Below are 18,920 nucleotides of genomic sequence, written 5' to 3' on the forward strand. Positions count from 1 at the left end.
TCCCCACTTCATTGCTACCTCGGAGATGCTGTGTCCCATCGCTCGTGAGCTGACTTTAACATCACGTTAAAACTCCTTTAAATCTTGATAGCCTGCCATTGTAGCAACAGTAACCGATCTAACAACTGCACCAGATACTTTTTGTCTTATAGAGGTGTTGCCGACTGTAGCGCCGTATTCTGCCTGTTTACATATCTCTCTATTTGAATACGCATGCCTATACCAGTTACTTTGGCGCTTCAGTGTAGATTAGTCGATGGTTCCACCATAAACTTAGAACCAGCGGCTTTATCTCTAATTTCAGTTTTTCACTAATGACAACTATATCAGCATGTGTGCACGTAAACGGAGGTAAATGCCAAAGAGATGTTTACCAGTAGTACTAACGTGTGCGGTATTTCTGCGAGGAAAATAATGTGTAGGGTGTAAGTCCGAGGATGATGTTAATTATAGTGATGCAGATAAACATCGTGAATAGTTTCCTGGATGTAAATGAACTTCAAAAGTCGTTGCTAATTAGATAAAAGTTAATAATTATGTAAGAACGTAAACAATGTTGTACCCGCCAGGTTAGTTGAGAGCGCTAATGTTCTGCTTCCTGGTCTCGGGTAGGCGCGCCGGGCCCGGATTAAATCCGCCCAGCGGATTAACGATGAGGGCGTGGATATGGATTTTAGGCGGTTTTCCACATCGCCCTAGGTGAATATCGGGCTGGTTCCCACGTTACGCCTCAGTCACATGGCTCCCAAACATTTGAAGACGTCCGCACTATTTCAAGGCTTACACTAGACGCAGACAGCTGGTTTACACTGTTCCCATCCCTGGGGGGTATGGGGTGGCGACAGGAAGGGCATCTGGCCACCCTCTGACACTAACATCGCCAAATCAATAGTAACAAGGCCGACCCCGCGTTGTGGTGGGACAGAGGCCCAAAGGAAATGATGATGTAAACAATGTTGTGCTCCTTACCATAGCTTATGTGAATTTACGTGATAGAGTGATGTCAAGGGCCGTTGTTAAAATTGTTCACATGCTGTAGTAAACCGAGAGAAAAATTAATTTTAAATTGAGTCATAGATGAATTTTTGAGGTTGTTATAATTCATAATTGCGAAAATTGATAATACGAAGCTTAGTGTCATAAAATGAAACAACATGGATCTTTTAAATTCAGAGGTTTCACAGTAATGTTTTATAACTCGCCCAGCGAGTATACAGTGGTAAGTTATTGCTAACAGATGTTAAGTGCACTCGGTTTCAGACGTCTCTGTTACATATGTTTCACACTGTTTAACATGTATTTCGTACTGTTCACACTCAGTCATTTGTGATTTAGTTTGCACTTCATGTTTGTCCCCATTCAGTAGTACAGATTACATTGAAGTATCAATTTTTTCAGTAAGCACCTAATCCTATGTACATTACCTACACTTATATTACCAGATTTCCTTTCTATCTTTATCCTCCGTATGAATGAATGAGTGAATGTGTACGTTCAATTTGTCTTTGATATTGTAGCAGTAAATCATCTGGCTGTCTGCTGTAGTAGTAACAGTGTAGCCAACGTAGCTTTCTCAGTCAAAGAAAAGTGATTTTTACCATTTTGGTAATCATTCGACAGTAATTAAGTTGGTTACGAAGGGACCTCTTTGGTCTCTACCGGCTACCTGGGGAAGTTCGTTACAGGGAGAGCGTGTTGTCATCACTTGGGACTGAACCTCTGTTGAGTAAAGACGGTAGTCTTAAGAGCGACTTGGCGCTGTTGAGTGTGTTCATGTGTGATGGCATGTAGCTATTCTGACTAATGTAAGCGTTTGATTTGCTAGTTCAATTTCAAGTTCGGTAGTCGAATTCTTATATTTTTCAGAGTTCGGTCACGAGTATATTTTCTGTATTTAGTAGGTTTTCAGGTCCTTGCTTTGTGTAATGAGAACACGTGATGTAGGAAGTTCGTAAACCAAGCACAGATTTAAAATTCAATTATGTGACTTCTCTCTTATTTGGGATGAAAGTGTGAACTTTTCTAGTGTGTGTGTGTGTGTGTGTGTGTGTTTTTCTTCTGCTTTTCATTTCGTTTAGTTTTAAGATTGGGTAGCTTCGTTCGTATCTCGTGATGGCAATTTCACTGCGCTTAATTTCAGTACCAACTTGTATAAATTTCGTTTTAATTTCCGCATGATATTTTACTGCTCTTTGCATCTCTATGGTTAACATATTTTGTGTTCTTGAAGTTTTCACGAACCCTAGTGGTTTTGGTTTGTTGTCGAATATTCACGGCATTTGCAGGTGTTTCACGCCAGCCTACCTTAGTTTCATGTGGAAGACGATGCTGACACATTTCTTTGTCCGAAAGTCTTCCATAGCATTAGTATTCACAATAATACAATCACAGCTATGGTGATGAACCTCTGAGACTTATTGTGATGGTGATAATTTCTGTTCTTGTGTCTGTGGACCGAGTATGTTTGTGTAAACTTTTCTTGTGCGCACCTAAGATTTCTATTTTTATTTATCGTTGCTGCACTCAGAATAATAATAGTATAAGTGAGTAAAATAAATGACAGGCAACAACAAATCATAGTTTAAAATCACTCTGTGAATTTTTAATATGGTATTTTATTTCAATAAACTGTGTTCAACTGTAATGACATTCTAAAAAAAAAAAATCTCTCCCAATTTGCAAGATTATTTTAATGCGTCCAACATGCCGTTTTTGAAGCGCAAAAGGCAGGCATTTTATTCTTAGAATTTTGTCTGATATATTTTTTGGTTAGGGCATAAGTTCCTGCTTGCTCTGAATTATTTGATTTACCATAAGTGGTTAAATTGTTCCCATATGCTCATTTCATCTACTCATTTGGATTTTTTAAAAATGTAATCACTTCGGTAACGCTTGCCAGTTAAGTGTTTAAATACGTTCTTACATTAAATTTTCCCAATTTTAATTAAATTGGGTGCCGATCCACCAAAATTTTGTGGCTCACAGAACGTACAATAGAGGTAGAGTTCCACATTGACTAACGTCCGACAGTTTCTGTTTGCAAATCACTTTCCAGTTAACTACTCACCAATTAATAACCAATTACGATTACAAGTAAACAATCATAAGTATCCATTGAAGTATTTTTATGAATAAAAAGATGGGCAAAATTTACGACTTAAAAATCTGTCGCTATGCTAGAAACATTAGTAATTAGTGACTCATCTGAAAATAAAATCTACTGCAAAGTTTGTCTTTGTACTACTGGTTCTAGTTTCCAATAGGCACAGTATTTCGGCGATCAGACGAGACGCTACTGTCAGCTGTGCTGAAGAATTGACCTTCTGGGAGCGTTTAGCCAACTTATAATCCCTCCCTTTAAGGGTGCCACCGTACGCAGCGTGCGCCAGGGGGTGCCTGTTGGCTGCCGAAGAGGTGATTGCGTCGGCGTCTGTGGTCGGCGACGCCTATAGGAGGCCCCGCCTACGATAGCGTGTATTAATTACACCGAGTACTGGTTTACAAACCTTGCTGAGATTACAGCTGCAGTTCCTGCTGAAGAGACTGTCCCTAGGGCGTATTTCACTTGTCTCTCTAACGACACTGTCCCAGTATTTCGTCGTCTGTACCAAAATTATGGTACGTACGTATCCCATCGCATGAGTCTTGTACAAACAATTTTCTGCGACCGCCGACTTGTTAGGAGATATTGGACGAGTGTGCCGGTGATGTTCTCGGCATCAGTCTTCACTGGTATGCTCTGTTTGTCCAATATACAAAAATCAAATGTGTGTGAAATCTTATGTGAGTTAACTGCTAAGGTCATCAGTCCCTAAGCCAGGCGCGACACTACTTAACTTAAATTATCCTAAGGACAAACACACACACCCATGCCCGAGGGAGGACTCGAACCTCCGCCGGGACCAGCCGCACAGTCCAGGACTGCAGCGCCTTACACCGCTCGTCCAATATACACTATGTGATCAAAAGTATCCGGATATCTGGCTGAAAATAACTTACAAGTTAGTGGCGCCTTTCATCGGTAATTCTGGAATTCAGTATGGTCTTGGCCCATCCTTAGCCTTGATGACAGCTTCCACTCTCTGAGGCATACATTCAATCAGGTGCTGGAATGTTTGCTGGAAGGTTTCCTGGGGAATGACAGTCCATTCTTCACGGAGTACTGCACTGAGGAGAGATATCGATGTCGGTCGGTGAGGCCTGGCACGAAGTCGGCGTTCCAAAACGTCCCAAAGGTGTTCTATAGGACTCAGGTCAGGACTCTGTCCAGGCCAGTCCACTACAGGGATGTTATTGTCGTGTAACCACTCCGCTCGATCGTGTTGAAAGATGCAATCGCAATCCCCGAATTGCCCTTCAACAGTGGGAAGCAAGAAGGTGCTTAAAAAGTCAATGTAGGCCTGTGCTGTGGTAGTGCTACGCAAAATAACAAGGGGTGCAAGCCCCCTCCATGAAAAACACGACCACACCATAACACCACCGCCTCCGAATTTGACTTTTGGCACTACACACGCTGGCAGATGACGTTCACCGGGCATTCGCCATAGCCACACCCAGCCATCGGATCGCCATATTGTGTACCGTGATTCGTCACTCCACACAATGTTTTTCCACTGTTCAATCGCCCAATGTTTACGCTCCTGACACCAAGCGAGGCGTAGTTTGGCATTTACCGGCGTGATGTGTGGTTTATGAGCAGCCGTTCGACCATGAAATTCAAGGTTTCTCATGTCGCGCCTGACTGTCATAGTAGTTGCAGTGGATGCTGATGCAGTTTAGAATTCCTGTGTGGTGGTCTGGAGAGATGTCTGCCTACTACACATTACGATCCTCTTCAACTGTCGGCATTCTCTGTCAGTCAACAGACGAGGTCGGCTTGTACGCTTTCGTGCTGTACGTGTCCCTTTACCTTACGACTTCACTATGAAGTCGGAAACAGTGGACCTACGAGCGTTTAGGAGTGTGGAAATCTCACGTGCAGACGTATGACACGAGTGACACCCAATCACTTGACCATGTTCGAAGTCCGTGACTTCCGCGGAGCGCCCCATTCTGCTCTCTTACGATGTCTAATGGCTACTGATGTCGCTGATGTGGAGTACCTGGCAGTAGGTGGCAGCGCAATGCACCTAATCTGAAAAACGTATGTTTTGGGGGGTGTCCGGATACTTTTGATCACATAGTGTGTATCTCATCACATTGACATTTGCCCGTGGACATCCTTTATTGCCTCCAGGACCATGCCAGAGTTTTATGGGAACGGAGAAAGAAATTCTTACTCAGAGATTTTTCAATAGGAGCCCGATTTTTTTCCGACACTCGCCTGTGTACTTTATAAATCAGTGACTGTCAATCCGTGCCCTCCTCCGTCTCCACAGGTTGCAGTGTAGTAGTGGGACACAGAGCGAGTGTGATCTGCCACTCTGAATAATGGTTTCTCCGCAACACTGTTCTGAGGTGTTCCAGTACCCGGGGGAAACTCTCTGCACCTGAAATTGTGAGTGCCCTGTGTTCTAGGTTCTGAGCACCTCATTCCTCTGCATTGGTGGCAGGTGTCTGCGTGCAAGTAGAGGTCTGCGTACGTTTTTTCCGACGTACACTGCGGTCCCGACTGCCAACTCTTGATCATGACGTCCAGAAATCGATTTCCATAGTGAATCTGATGTTGGGGTGTATCGAGGTGTGATGTATGAGGAAGTCATGGATTTTGTCTCCCCCATGGCGGTAGATGTGGATCATATAGTCCTTTACGGAAAAAACAAGCGAGTTTCCATTTGGATGACTTCAGGGCACTTTTCCTCGAAGTGCTCCATATAAAGATTGCTAGAGTGCGCTGCCCATTGCGACTCACTCTGTCTGCTGTTTGTATTCTTCATTACATGGAAAATACGTGGTGCCCACGCAGTGTCTGAGAAAGCTGGCGGTCTTCGAGTCAAATTTCTAACTAATGAGCTCCAGTGACTCTCGTAGAAGCACCACGGTGAAAAGCGAAGCTATATTTAAGCACGAGGATTTCTGAGACCTTCAGCCTGAAGTTGTTGAGGCGTTTCACAAAATTCAGAGAATTGTGGACATATTTCGCCAGTCTGATGTTGCTGACCATTAGGCCTAATGGAAACCTCTGTTTGTGGATTTAAACGAGTCCATAAAGTCTTGACGAGACAGATCCTTCTAATAACAATTACATGATAATCCCCTCTGGTAAATACCAGTGCTTTAGAAATGTCCTGGCGTTTTTCTGCACCTTCTTCGTTGTGTCAGAGTTGATCTTCCTGGAGGTGTTTTCATCTAGCATGCCCACTATGTAAGTGTACTCCTTGTGACTGAGGACAACAGTAGCATTCTGTTTGACAGCAGTTCAGCTAAGAATGTCAGGACACACTCTCAGGTCCCGAATGGAAGCTCTCTCTCTACTGAAAGTTTAGTTCTCGCCAGGTCCTGGATAGTTCCGTACTTCTACATCTACTTCAGGCGGCCAGTTCTGATGTGCTGACAGTATCCGTGTCTGGTGTGAACTTAGGGGTAAGAGCAAGGTTGATTCCCCCCTGTAGAATTGAACAGTATCACCACTAAACTGCATATTGAGCAGATCGATGACAGTCTTGCAAGACCATCGATGGTCTGTCAGCGAGACGTAAAAATTTTTGTGTTTGAGATCCTGTGATTTCCTTACATGCGAAATGAAGAGCGACCTAGGTACCAGTATCACTCCATTCCCAGGTTCAGTAACGAAAATGACTGACCGCTTCTAAATGTAGTTTAAATAGTGCCTGGCAGGCTCCACCAGGTTAAGTGTACACTTTACTAGGGAAAAACTGGCTTGCTTCCTAAAGCTCATGGTTACTACCAAATCGGTCGCCGGCACGGTACTTCAGCATGTTCGGTCAGAGGGTTAGCTACCCTCTGTAATAAAAAAATTGAGTGAACGGATCAACGACGAAGTGAAACGGGTGTCTTGCCACGTCCGCCATGAGCAAATGCAACGAAAAAAAAAAAAAAACTGTGTGATAGTTACATTAGTGAAGTTAAGTACCATGTGCTCGGGATGGTGTCTCTTCAGAAATTTAAGAGCACTGTCCTGGTTGCCCTGGTGAAAACAACATTTACTCGTATGCAATTACGAGCAATGTAATGAGTTAAAGCTTTTATGACTCTTGAAAGATGTACATAAATGTACAGAAACAAACATTTATCATTCAATGTAAATGTATTTAAAAACAATATCGATTTATTATGTATATTGTTCTTTGTTCTATGTTGAAAATATTAATAACTGTGAAACAGTCGAATGACTTTTATGTAATTACTTACTCTAGTCTTGATCTTAGATGAAGATAGACGTCAGAGACATTGTAAGTGTACTTACGTTACATTTCGGTTGAATATATGCGATTATTTGCTCTGAAAACCTTTAAGTACCTTTAGCATCACTACATGTTAGAAAACTAACGACTAATTTTTTCAGAATAACAGAACGCGCAACACGCGCGAGCCTATGAATGATTGTTGTCGGTCATTCGAACGGCCGCAACGTCTTATTTGAAAGTTACCAGTATTAAAGTGCGCAGAGCCGCGGTAATAACTTACAAAGTCTGCATTTTTAATTATATTATTTAACTTCATTGTCATTTTACTTTATCTGAAAAGATTAATAGTAGTTTTCTTTAAATTATTGTGGTTACCGTATAATGGCTGTCTTTTGTCTCAGCTATGTAAATTCACAGAAATTTACTTACTCCGAAATGATCAGTGATAAAAATGCCACACAATAATATTTCTCTACACGAACCCATGATATTAAAGCAGTATTAATTTCAATGAAATTGCAATGCAAAAAGAATCCCAGATATTTTGTCAAAGACGAGCTAGTACCGTGCTACACACCGCTCTTTAAGTGTTTCATATTGCGGGCATTAAACCTTCAAATAATATTTAAAAAAAAAGACTGTGTAATTTGACATCGATAAATTGTGTTGTCACTTTAGTGTGTGATGCGTCATTTGATGTCTATATGTGTATGTGCCTACAAATCATACAGATTAATGAACTGCACATATACACGCAATTAAGGCACATCACTTGTACAGAATGGACAACAACACACACATTAAAAAGAACACATCACTCAATAGCCAAGAGCACTCAGCAGTGCCATCTTTAGAGGCACAACATGTTGAATTTTTCCATGCTGCAATTCATCTCTTCCCCGTAGAGGTACGAGTCGTCATTCTTCATTGTCTCATGGCGTATTAAACTGAAGAGCCAAAGAAACTGGTACACCTGCCTAATATCGTGTTCGGCCCACGCGAGCACGTAGACGTGCCGCAACACGACGTGGCATGGACTCAACTAATGTCTGAAGTAGTACTGGAGGGAACTGACACCATTACTCCTGCAGCACTATCCAAAAATCCGTAAGAGTACGATGAGGTGGAGATCTCTTCCGAACAGCACGTTGCAAGACATCCCAGATATGCTCGATAATGTTCATGTCTTGGCAGTTTGGTGGACAGCGCAAGTGATTAAACGCAGGAGAGTGTTCCTGGAGCCACTATGTAGCAGTTCTGGACGTGTGGTTTGTCGCATTGTCCTGATAGAATTGCCCAAGTCCGTCGTAATGCACAATGGATATGAATGGATGCAGGTGATCAGACAGGATGCTTACGTACGTGTCACCTGTCACAGTCGTATCAAGACGTTTCAGGGGTCCCATATCACTCCAAATGGACTCACCCCTCACCATTACAAAGCCTCCATCAGCTTGAACAGTTTCCTGCTTATGTGTAGGGTCCATGGGTCCATGAGGTTATCTCCATACCCGTACACGTCCATCCGCTCGATACAATTTGAAACGCCCGACTCGTCCGACCAGCAGACATCTTTCCAGGCATCAACAGTCCAATAGCGGTGTTGACGGGCCCAGGCGATGGGTAGAGCTTTGTGTCGTGCAGTCATCAAATGTACACGAGTGGGCCTTCGGCCACGAATGTCCATATCGATGGTGTTTCGTTGACTGGTTCTCACGCTGACACTTGATGAAGGGCCAGCATTGAAATCTACAGCAATTTACGGAAGGGTTGCACTTCTGCCACATTGAACAATTCTCTTCAGTCGTCGTTCGTCGTTGGTCCCGTTCTTGCAGGATCTTTTCCGGCAACAGCGATGTCGGAGACATGATGTTTTACCGGAGTCCTGATATTCACGGTATAGTCGTGAAATTGTAGTGCGGGAAAATCTCCACTTCATCGCTACCTCGGAGATGCTGTGTGCCAACGTTCGTGTGCTGACTGTAACACCACGACCAAACTTAGTTAAATCTTGATGACTTGCCGTTGTATCAGCAGTAGCCGATCTAACAATTGCGGCAGACACTTGTTGTCTTATATAGGAGTTGCCGACCGCAGCGCCGTATTCTGCCTGTTTAGATATCTCTGTATTTGAATACGCCTGCCTATACCAGTTTCTTTGGCACTTCAGTGCAGGTGATCGAACAGTCCAAGGGCGTATTGCTGATTCGTAGTGTCCGGGGGGCACAATATTTCAACGTCAGGTGTGCGGGCACGAACTGACCTCCTCGGGGCATATGGACGATTTATATCCCATCACCACGTGGAAGCACCGTATGGGGTCCTCGCCCAGGGGCGCGCTTGGGTGGCTGAAGAAGCGACTGCGCCGGCTCCAGTGGCCAATGGAGTGCTCAGTCTGTGCTAGCGTGGATGAAGCTGTCCTCCAGCTTCTTGCTTTGGTGAGTGTGTTCTTAATTGCACTAGTGATAGTTCCCCTGCCTTGTTGAGTCCATAGCAACGTCTCGACTGATGCGATTGCCCTTGGTGCGTCATTTTATGGCCGTTCTAACGACTCTGTTCCAGTATATCGACGAGCATACTAACGCACCATGTCGTTTGCCTGCCAAATAAAACACCGTCATTTTTCGAGAAAGTCAAAGATGATCTTAGGCTAGCAGACCCCAGAATATGTCATATTACAAGCAAATTTGGGAATACTTCTTTTGGACAAACAGTGAGCTCCGAAGCAGAGTGCTGTTTATCTGAGACTCATGTGAGGGAATATGAGTGCACCTGGATTTGAGGACGAACGTCGAAATACTGGGACAACATCGTTAGAGGGATCATCAACATAGGCACCACTCACGATTCCAGCTACAGTCCCAGCGAGGGTTAAGAACAAAAACTGTGTTTACTTGAGAAGATGCTTAGCAAACAAAATGAGCCAAAGTCTCCAACAAAATCTTCTCTTCCTTCATCAGTTTACATCCCTGGGTGTGGACAATGCATAGATAGGCCCTAGGGGGGGGGGGGGGTGATGGTTTAAGTCTGTCACGTGCCCCGAGGAGATTAGAAGATTAGTTAACTAGCGCGTCTGGTGGTGGCGACGTCTGACCTCCAAAATATTGTGTCCAGTGGACAGAATGAAATGAAACTACACACACATGGCTTGTTCAATCAACTACATATTACATAGGAGTAGCTGAAGAATCACATGTATCACACAATCTGTATAATTGTGCATAACGCTACTAGTTTCTGCCTTTGTATGTACGCCCTGCAAGCCACCACATGTTTGTGTGACGGAGAATACGTAGAGTAACAATATTACATTTCACTTCCTATTCCAATTTTGGATGGCAGGTGGGAAGAAATAGTATCGGTACTTCTTTGTATGAGTCTGAATTATTCTTACTCTATCATTGCACAAATATCTGTATGAGGAAGTAATAAGTTTCTTCACCCATTTTGAAGACTGCTTCCAGGTACTTTGTGAGGACTTGTAACGTCTCAAATCGTTATACGTTGAACATTACTGTGACCTGTGAGCCGTGGAAAAAATTGCTGTTTTGAAGAGCGCGCCGCAGCGCGTAGTGTGAAGCAGTCGCCCTCCGTTTTGGGTGGTGGCGCCACTGTGGCAATCACAGCTTTGGTGTCTCCCTTTGGTGGGAAAGGGGAAAGGTTGCCTGTTCACGTGCATTTAAGGGGCGCTATGAGCTCGCCAGTGAGTCGGTCTGTTTGAGTCAGTCTGGGGTCAGTCTGGGTCAGTCTCTCGTCCCGAACTTGCTAGTCTGTCTCTTGTCTGCAGTTGTGAGGCAGCTAGTGTCTGTCTGTAGTCCGGAGTGCTAGTATGTCTTTCGTTTGGATCAACCTTTAAAACCACAAAATGACAGTCTATCCACTCCGCCAGTATGAGAACTCAGCGAGTGGTCGTCCAGTTGGGGCTTAGTTCCTGCATCTGAGTCAGCGCGTCAGGCCGCCAGTCTGCTCAGCCAATGGTTATTGGCGGTTGGATCGACCGGTTGGTCGGTCGCGCACTGAGACACAAAATGACTAGTCCGTCTTGAGCGTCGGCGCATGTGAGGTCGCCACGTGAGTCCAGTGGGCCGCGGCGTATAGCGAGGGGTAGTGCCTTCGCGGTCGACACGAGGGCAACAGGAGTCAACCCACGACATCAGCCTGGCCGGTGCGAGTCGCGACGCCGTGGTGTAACTGGTTCTCCGAGCGCTTCTGGGCCCCTTCAGTTGCCATCTTGTGGAGCTTGGCTCGGTCCTTTCCTAGTGCAGGGATGTCGTTTTGCCAGTGGGCGTGTTTCCTCTGTATGGTTGGGTCGAGCCAGTATTTCTGCCGTCGTGTGTCTGGAATTGAATGGGAGACGCACCAGCAGTGCAGTCGCGACGGAGCAGCAGTCGCGGACGGAGCAGCGGGCAGTCGGTCGGTTGGTGCGGTCCAGGAAAAAACGGGAGATCGAATGGTTCAAATGGCTCTCAGCGCTATGGGACTTAACAGCTGAGGTCATCAGTCCCCTAGAACTTAGAACTACTTAAACCTAACTAACCTAAGGACATCACACACATACATGCCCGAGGCAGGATTCGAACCTGCGACCGTAGCGTTCGCGCGGTTCCAGACTGAAGCGCCTAGAACCGCTCGGCCACTCCGGCCGGCACGGGAGGTCGGCGCGCCTTCCTGTATCCGTTGAAGCGGCTGGCAGCCTACGGTTCGTGAGAGTGATTTGGGGGTGCTGCGCCAGCTCTTCTCGAGAAATCGCAGTTCATTAGAAGTTGAGTGATTGGTGATATGTTGTTTCATTTACTTGTTAAATTCTACCTGTTTTCTTGGTGAGGTCACCAGCCGCTTTGTTTTGGGGTCGTCCCACCATTCTTCTCCGTTTGCCCACCCGTGGGAAGGTGGTTATTTATGAAATGGGTGTTCCGGTTTTAGCTTGTGGAGTAGGGGCGGATTAGAGCAATCTGCGGTTCGGATTGTTCGGTAATCTCCCTATCAATCTGCCGTACGTTAGTAGCTGCCTCTGTCATGTTTGTCGGATTCGGTGTATTAATGAATTTATTGCTTGGAGTGTAACTGCCTAATTCCTGAAATATGTTTTGATCTTGCCTATCATCTTGAGAGGCAGTATCTGTGTACTGTAGAGCATGTTAACTTGTTTGGCCAACCTTGTATGATTTTATATATGATTGAATTTCATGGGCTTTTATTTAAATGGTAATTTTAGTATATAAAGTTACCACACTTCTACTGTAAGACTTTTCTTAGAAGTTAAAATCAAGTTGCACCTTCGGTGGCAAAGTTAATATTTTAATTTTAGTGTTTTGTACCATTTCCATCCCTCCTACAGGGTGCATAATTGTGTGCTTGTGTGAATTTTTAAATCTTTTAGTTTAAAGTAATCTGGTCTGTTGCAGATTTGCAACAGTGTAGTCTTTCAGAAGTTGTTGTGAGCGGTCCTAACTACGGCCGTGTCAAAAGGGAGCGGCAAGGTTCAGAGCCCGAAAGCTCGTACAGTGAAAAATTTGATTCTTTCTGCCTCTGAATAAATTATAGCTTGTATTTAGAAGGTGCTTTCTGATTATAATTTTAATTCTGTTTATTTTAAAAAATGATTAAAGTGAATAAATTACCATTTGTTAAAAAGGAATTTGCTTATGATTTCATCAGTTACTCCCTGGCAAGTACTTTCGCGCTCACATAGTGTGATTAAATGTGTTAATGTTCTTGATGAATCGCTAGTAAATAAATTTTTAAGAATATTCCTTGAAAATAAGTCACGTTTAAACATGCACTGAGTAACGGCACTCTTTCGGTAATCCAAATTCATAAAGACGCAAAATCGGTCAACTAAACTTCAGGTGTGGTCGAACGACGTATGTATAAGTGACTTTTTCCAACTGTGTTCTTACTTCATTAGGGTTTCTCTAATCAAATCTAAGTCGTGCAGCTGCCTTCTACATGGCTGGGTTTATGTGGCCATTCCGCCTTACATCACTCCATACATGAATTTCTATACAATGAAATGTAATGAGCAGGAGAGTTACCCACTTTCTGGACCAAAAAATTACTTTCGGTCTTTGAGTACCTACATGTAGGGGCACGGGCAATAACCCATGTCGGTATTACATCAACGACCTTAAACTACAATGCATGACGTCATAATGCGCCTCCCCCTCTCCTCCCCACATCCACTTTTCTCTAACCACAGAATAATATTTTAACAGCCATTAAACCAAACAACCAGTCTGTATATACTTCACTTTGGGCCAATGTTAAACTCCATCAGAAACCCATCCATCTTGGCAATCAGAAGGCTTCTAAGCCAAAATACACGTATTTTGCGTTCCCCTTATCACAGCTCAGCATTTCACAAGCCATTAAAATGAAACACCCAGTCAATATTTACCCTGCTTCATGTCATTTTCCAGTTCAATCTTGAGCCACGTCTCTTGGCCAACCAGAGTGCTTTTAGGTCAACATACATATTTTTATCCCCATAGTATTTAACTATTTTTAACTCCTTCTCTAGGCATAGCATTAGGGTAGTCAGTGAAATTATAAATCAGCAGCAACATACTTAGGTCTCCCAATCACAGCCCAGTACAGCAAATTAGAGAGCTTCATACATCAAGAACGATATAGTTCTCATTGGTAACTGCATAATATCAGCACTTGATAGTGGAAAGCCATCTGTGGCAGGCGAAAGTAAGGATAGCAAAGGAAATGGAAATGCCGCGTGACTAAGGCCCCCCGTCGGGTAGACCGTTCGCCTGGTGCCAGTCTTCCGAGTTGATGCCACTTCGGCGACTTGAGTGTCGAAGGTATGAAATGATGACGATAAGGACAACACAACGCCCAGTCCCTGAGCAGAGAAAATCTCCGACCCAGCCGGGAATCGAACCAACCAACCAACCGTTATGTATGACATTCCGTCCCGCTGACCACTGAGCTACCAAGGGCGGACACGATAGCAATAGTATGCACTGTCAGAAAAAGTGTCCAGGAGAAACTCCGAAAATACTAAACGGGTCTTGATGAAATTTGGCAGCTATGTGTAATTTGGTAGAACTTAAGAGAGAGGATGGTCTTTATCGCTATTATTGACTACAATATTTATTATTGCATATTAAATGTTTATTATACCAGAACAGTGTGTATTTATTTGTAAGTTCCACGATTCCTTACAGATGGTGGTGTAAGCTACTCTTCGACAACCCACTGTAATATCTTTTGACATCTAGGTTGGGTAGACATCCAGTAGATGACATCACGTTTCGATTTCTAGATGCTGCGCTCTATTGCATGTGATATTTGTTTATGTTCACGACATAACCATGCTATTTTAATTTTTGGTTCAAATGGCTCTGAGTACTATGGGACTTAACATCTGTGGTCATCAGTCCCCTAGAACTTAGAACTACTTAAACCGAACCAACCTAAGGACATCACACACATCCATGCCCGAGGCAGGATTCGAACGTGCGACCGTAGCAGTCGCGCGGTTCCGGACTGAGCGCCTAGAACCGCTAGACCAGCGCGGCCGGCTTTAATTTTTGGTGTATCACTTTTATAATTGTACAGCGTGTTGTGTTATAATAGTGCTGTGTATCGTTTGGATATTATCATCATTTTTAACAGAAAAATAATAATAAAATAAAACACTGTAGATAATTTTTTTCCCGTTGATCTTCATACCATCTCGAAAACGTGCTTGCTTTCTTTGTTATTATTTGTATTTTAGTTTGATGTTTAATCTATTAATTGTTAATCTAGTAACTGATATTATTGATCTGATTTATTTATTAACAAATGTCATTTTTTTCAATCTGAGTATAATGCCGCGGATAAAACCTAACTTTAACAATGCGTGTAGCAGAGAAGCACGACGCACGCTTGTTCATAGACTTCATGAAAAGGAAGAAGAAATCGAGGCAAGGAACGCATCTCAGCTAATCAGAACAGCAGAAATTCGTAGACAAGAATCTCGGGAATAGCGTGATAAAGATCATATTGAGAACAAGAGCGGCTGGAGAACGCCACATAGCCACATTCAGAGAACGCGAAAGAGAGACGCAGTAAACCAGCCGTGCAGTAAAACGTGCGTCATTCTTTCGCCTTGCATTCGAATATGCATCAGCTATTGATCACTCTGCACATCCTAAAATTGCAATTGGTGCGATGGACAAAATATGCTAGTATGGTCAAGCGTTAAAATTCCGCAATGAAGCAGTCGATATGTGTCTTGCATCACAAAAAGTTGTACTGTCGCCTTTTCCTACTCCACAGGAATCTTTACAATCACTTCTCGCTGACGAATCAGACGATTCGAAATTGTTTTTACGCAAGACACGCAAATTCAATTATTGCTTTCAAATGATGTCCTTTGGGGCAACTAATATTTGCGATCTCACATCTGATGGACATAATTTTGAAACTACATTAAAAACCCATGGCCAGGTGTATCAGAAGATCGGATCGCTGATGCCGACGCCGACTGATGATCCGAAATTCCTTCAAATTTATTTTATAGGCACTTGCGAGGAAAGCTTGATAACACGTTGCCAGTATAATTTCATCGAATTATAACTGCCCCAGTAATCGTGCTATTTTTGCAGCAAGACATGTTGATTTTAACGATATTAATTTCCAGATACAACTGTTGTTGTCCGGTGATTTGATGTATTTTAAATCAATCGACACAGTACTTGATGAAAACGAAGCCGTAAATTTCCCAACTGAATTTTTGAATTCTCTGGGTATACCAGGAACGCCACCACACAATCTTCGGTTGAAGATTGGTTCACCAATTATTCTTCTCCGTAATTTAAACCCACCTAGATTATGTAACGGTACACGTTTGGTCATCAGAAGGATCACCGGAAATGCACTCGAAGCAACCATTTTCACGGGAACGTTTAAAGGAGAAATCGTCCTGTTGCCACGTATTCCAATGATACCGTGTAGAAGGCTTCAAGTTCCAATTCGTTTGGCTTCCGCGATGATCATCAATAATCCTCAAGGCCAAACAAGGTGCTGGTGCCTGCAATTGAAAATAACGTGCTCGATATTGGTTTGTGACATCAGGGGGTTGTAAATTATAACTGGACTAGTTATACCATCTTGGATTTCTTTGAATTTCCCACTAGCGCAATAGGGCTATCTGCAACTCTTGGATTTTTTGGAATTTTCGCTACTGCCATGTTTGATTCAGCCATCCTGCGCAGGAGAGCTTCTGTAAAGTTTGGAAGGTAGGAGACGAGATACTGGCAGAAGTAAAGCTGTGAGTGCCGGGCGTGAGTCGTGCTTCGGTAGCTCAGATGGTAGAGCACTTGCCCGCGAAAGGCAAAGGTCCCGAGTTCGAGTCTCGGTCGGGCACACAGTTTTAATCTGCCAGGAAGTTTCATATCAGCGCACACTCCGCTGCAGAGTGAAAATCTCATTCTGAAAACAAATGTTGTTTAGCGCTGATTACTTACTTGCCGTATTCTGATGTGCAGTTCCACATGCATATGACAGGTTGCGTAGGGAACTACACAGATCTGAAGATGGTCAACTTTTATGGGAATTAATCATATCATAAAATATTGTATCTTAGACGGTAAAATAAACGATAGATTTCAAATATCAACGCTGTTGCGGAATCTCTCCCTTCGAGAATGCCGGAAACAGTAAAATTCACATGAAGTTTACGTACTAACTAGGAGTAAGGTTGCCATACATAATGTCTTAAAATTCAAAAATTTGAACTTTTACTGTACTGTGTCGAGTAGCTAAACTGTAGGAGGATCGTCAGAATGAAATAAAATGACAAAACAGTATAACAAAATGACGTTATTAACCCCCAGGACCACTAACAAACATACTATTTGGCGAACTGGGTAGGATTTGCCACATTAATAGATGAAATATTGTTAAATTTAAGATGTACTGCAATATGGATTGCAAACTATATATCGATTGTTGCTAAACCCAAGAATGAGGTAATTTAGTCGTTTGTGTACATCATGTGATATCCAAAAGATGTACTGGTATGTTAACAGAAAAAGCAGTCAGTGAAAATAGATTCTCCAGTGTGCTATATGCCTGATAAAAACGTTGAAGAAGGACTAGAATTACGTTAACTACGGAATAAAATGTTTTATATTACGAGGGTCGGAACTTAAATAGTGGCAACTATTTATTCACAACCGATACAAAAGAGTTACATGTTTGTATCTGTTACTGTCCTTCAAAGTAGCCACCAGAGTTGTGTAGAACCCGTTTCCAGCGATGTGGAAGGTGCAGTATACCGTTAGCAGAGTCTGTTCTGTTGATGATGCGAATGACGCGTTCTACTGCCTGTCGAATCTCTGGAACAGTTCTAAAGTGAATGCCACGAAGTGGCTTCTTAATATTCGGAATCAATTCAAAGTCACGAGAACTTAAGTCGCATTACTGTTCGTTTTTGGAGCATCACCTGTGACCAGCTTTGCTAAAGAAGCGGCGATACTTTCTTCGCAACCCACCCAACATTTTGCACGAAAATGCGCGGGCGCATACAGCGCAATCTGTGGCTGCTCTGTTCGGTCGATGGGACTGGGAAGTACCATCCACCATACTTCCCGGACTTAAGTCTTTGTGACTTTAATTTGATTCCGAAGATGAAGGGACCGCTTCGTGGCATACGTTTCAGAACTGTTCCAGAGATTCTACAGGCAGTAGACCGCTCCATTCGCACGATAAACAGAACAGGCTCTGCTAACGGTATACTACGCCTTCCACATCGCTGGCAATAGGTTCTACACAATGCTGGTGACTACATTGAAGGACAATAACAGGTGCAAACATGTAACTCTTTTGTATCGCCGGCCAGAGTGGCCGAGCGGTTCTAGGCGTTTCAGCCTGGAACCGCGCGACCGCTGCGGTCGCAGGTTCGAATCCTGCCTCGGGCATGGATGTGTGTGATGTCTTTAGGTTAGTTAAGTTTAAGTAGTTCTAAGTTCTAGGGGACTGATGACCTTAGCGGTTAAGTTCCATAGTGCTCAGAGCCATTTGAACCATTTTGTATCGGTTGTGAATAAATAGTTGCCACTATTTAAATTCCAACCCTCGTAGTTTGACGCATAAGTTCGCAGCGTTTTTCCACAAGTTTAATAAACACAACTGATCTCATAACAGAGACTTTAGTCATCGATCGCTATGGTCCCAGGTTCGAATCCTGCCTCGGGCATGGATGTGTGTGATGTCCTTAGGTTAGTTAGGTTTAATTAGTTCTAAGTTCTAGGCGACTGATGACCTCAGAAGTTAAGTCGCATAGTGCTCAGAGCCATTTGAACTTTAGTCATCAATAATATATTCTCCTTCACTATTTACAGCAGCCTAGCAACGCTCGAGTAACTTTTCAATTCCGCGACTCTAGAAATCACGTGGTTTTGAGGCGAAGAACTCGACGAGCTATATTCGAAGCGCATGTTCATCGGGAAACGAAATTCCTTATGGTTGTTCTATAGAGAGCGGAGAAGGTGAAAATCTGAGGGTCAAAGATCAGGTAAATAAGATTGGTATGGAATGACTTTCCAACTCAGTTCGTGTACAGCTTTTTTTTTCTTTTTTGGTCTGTCTAGCAGATCGCGAGCGGACATT

This window comes from Schistocerca piceifrons, chromosome 3, assembly GCF_021461385.2.
Source record: "Schistocerca piceifrons isolate TAMUIC-IGC-003096 chromosome 3, iqSchPice1.1, whole genome shotgun sequence".
Taxonomy (NCBI): Eukaryota; Metazoa; Arthropoda; class Insecta; order Orthoptera; family Acrididae; genus Schistocerca; species Schistocerca piceifrons.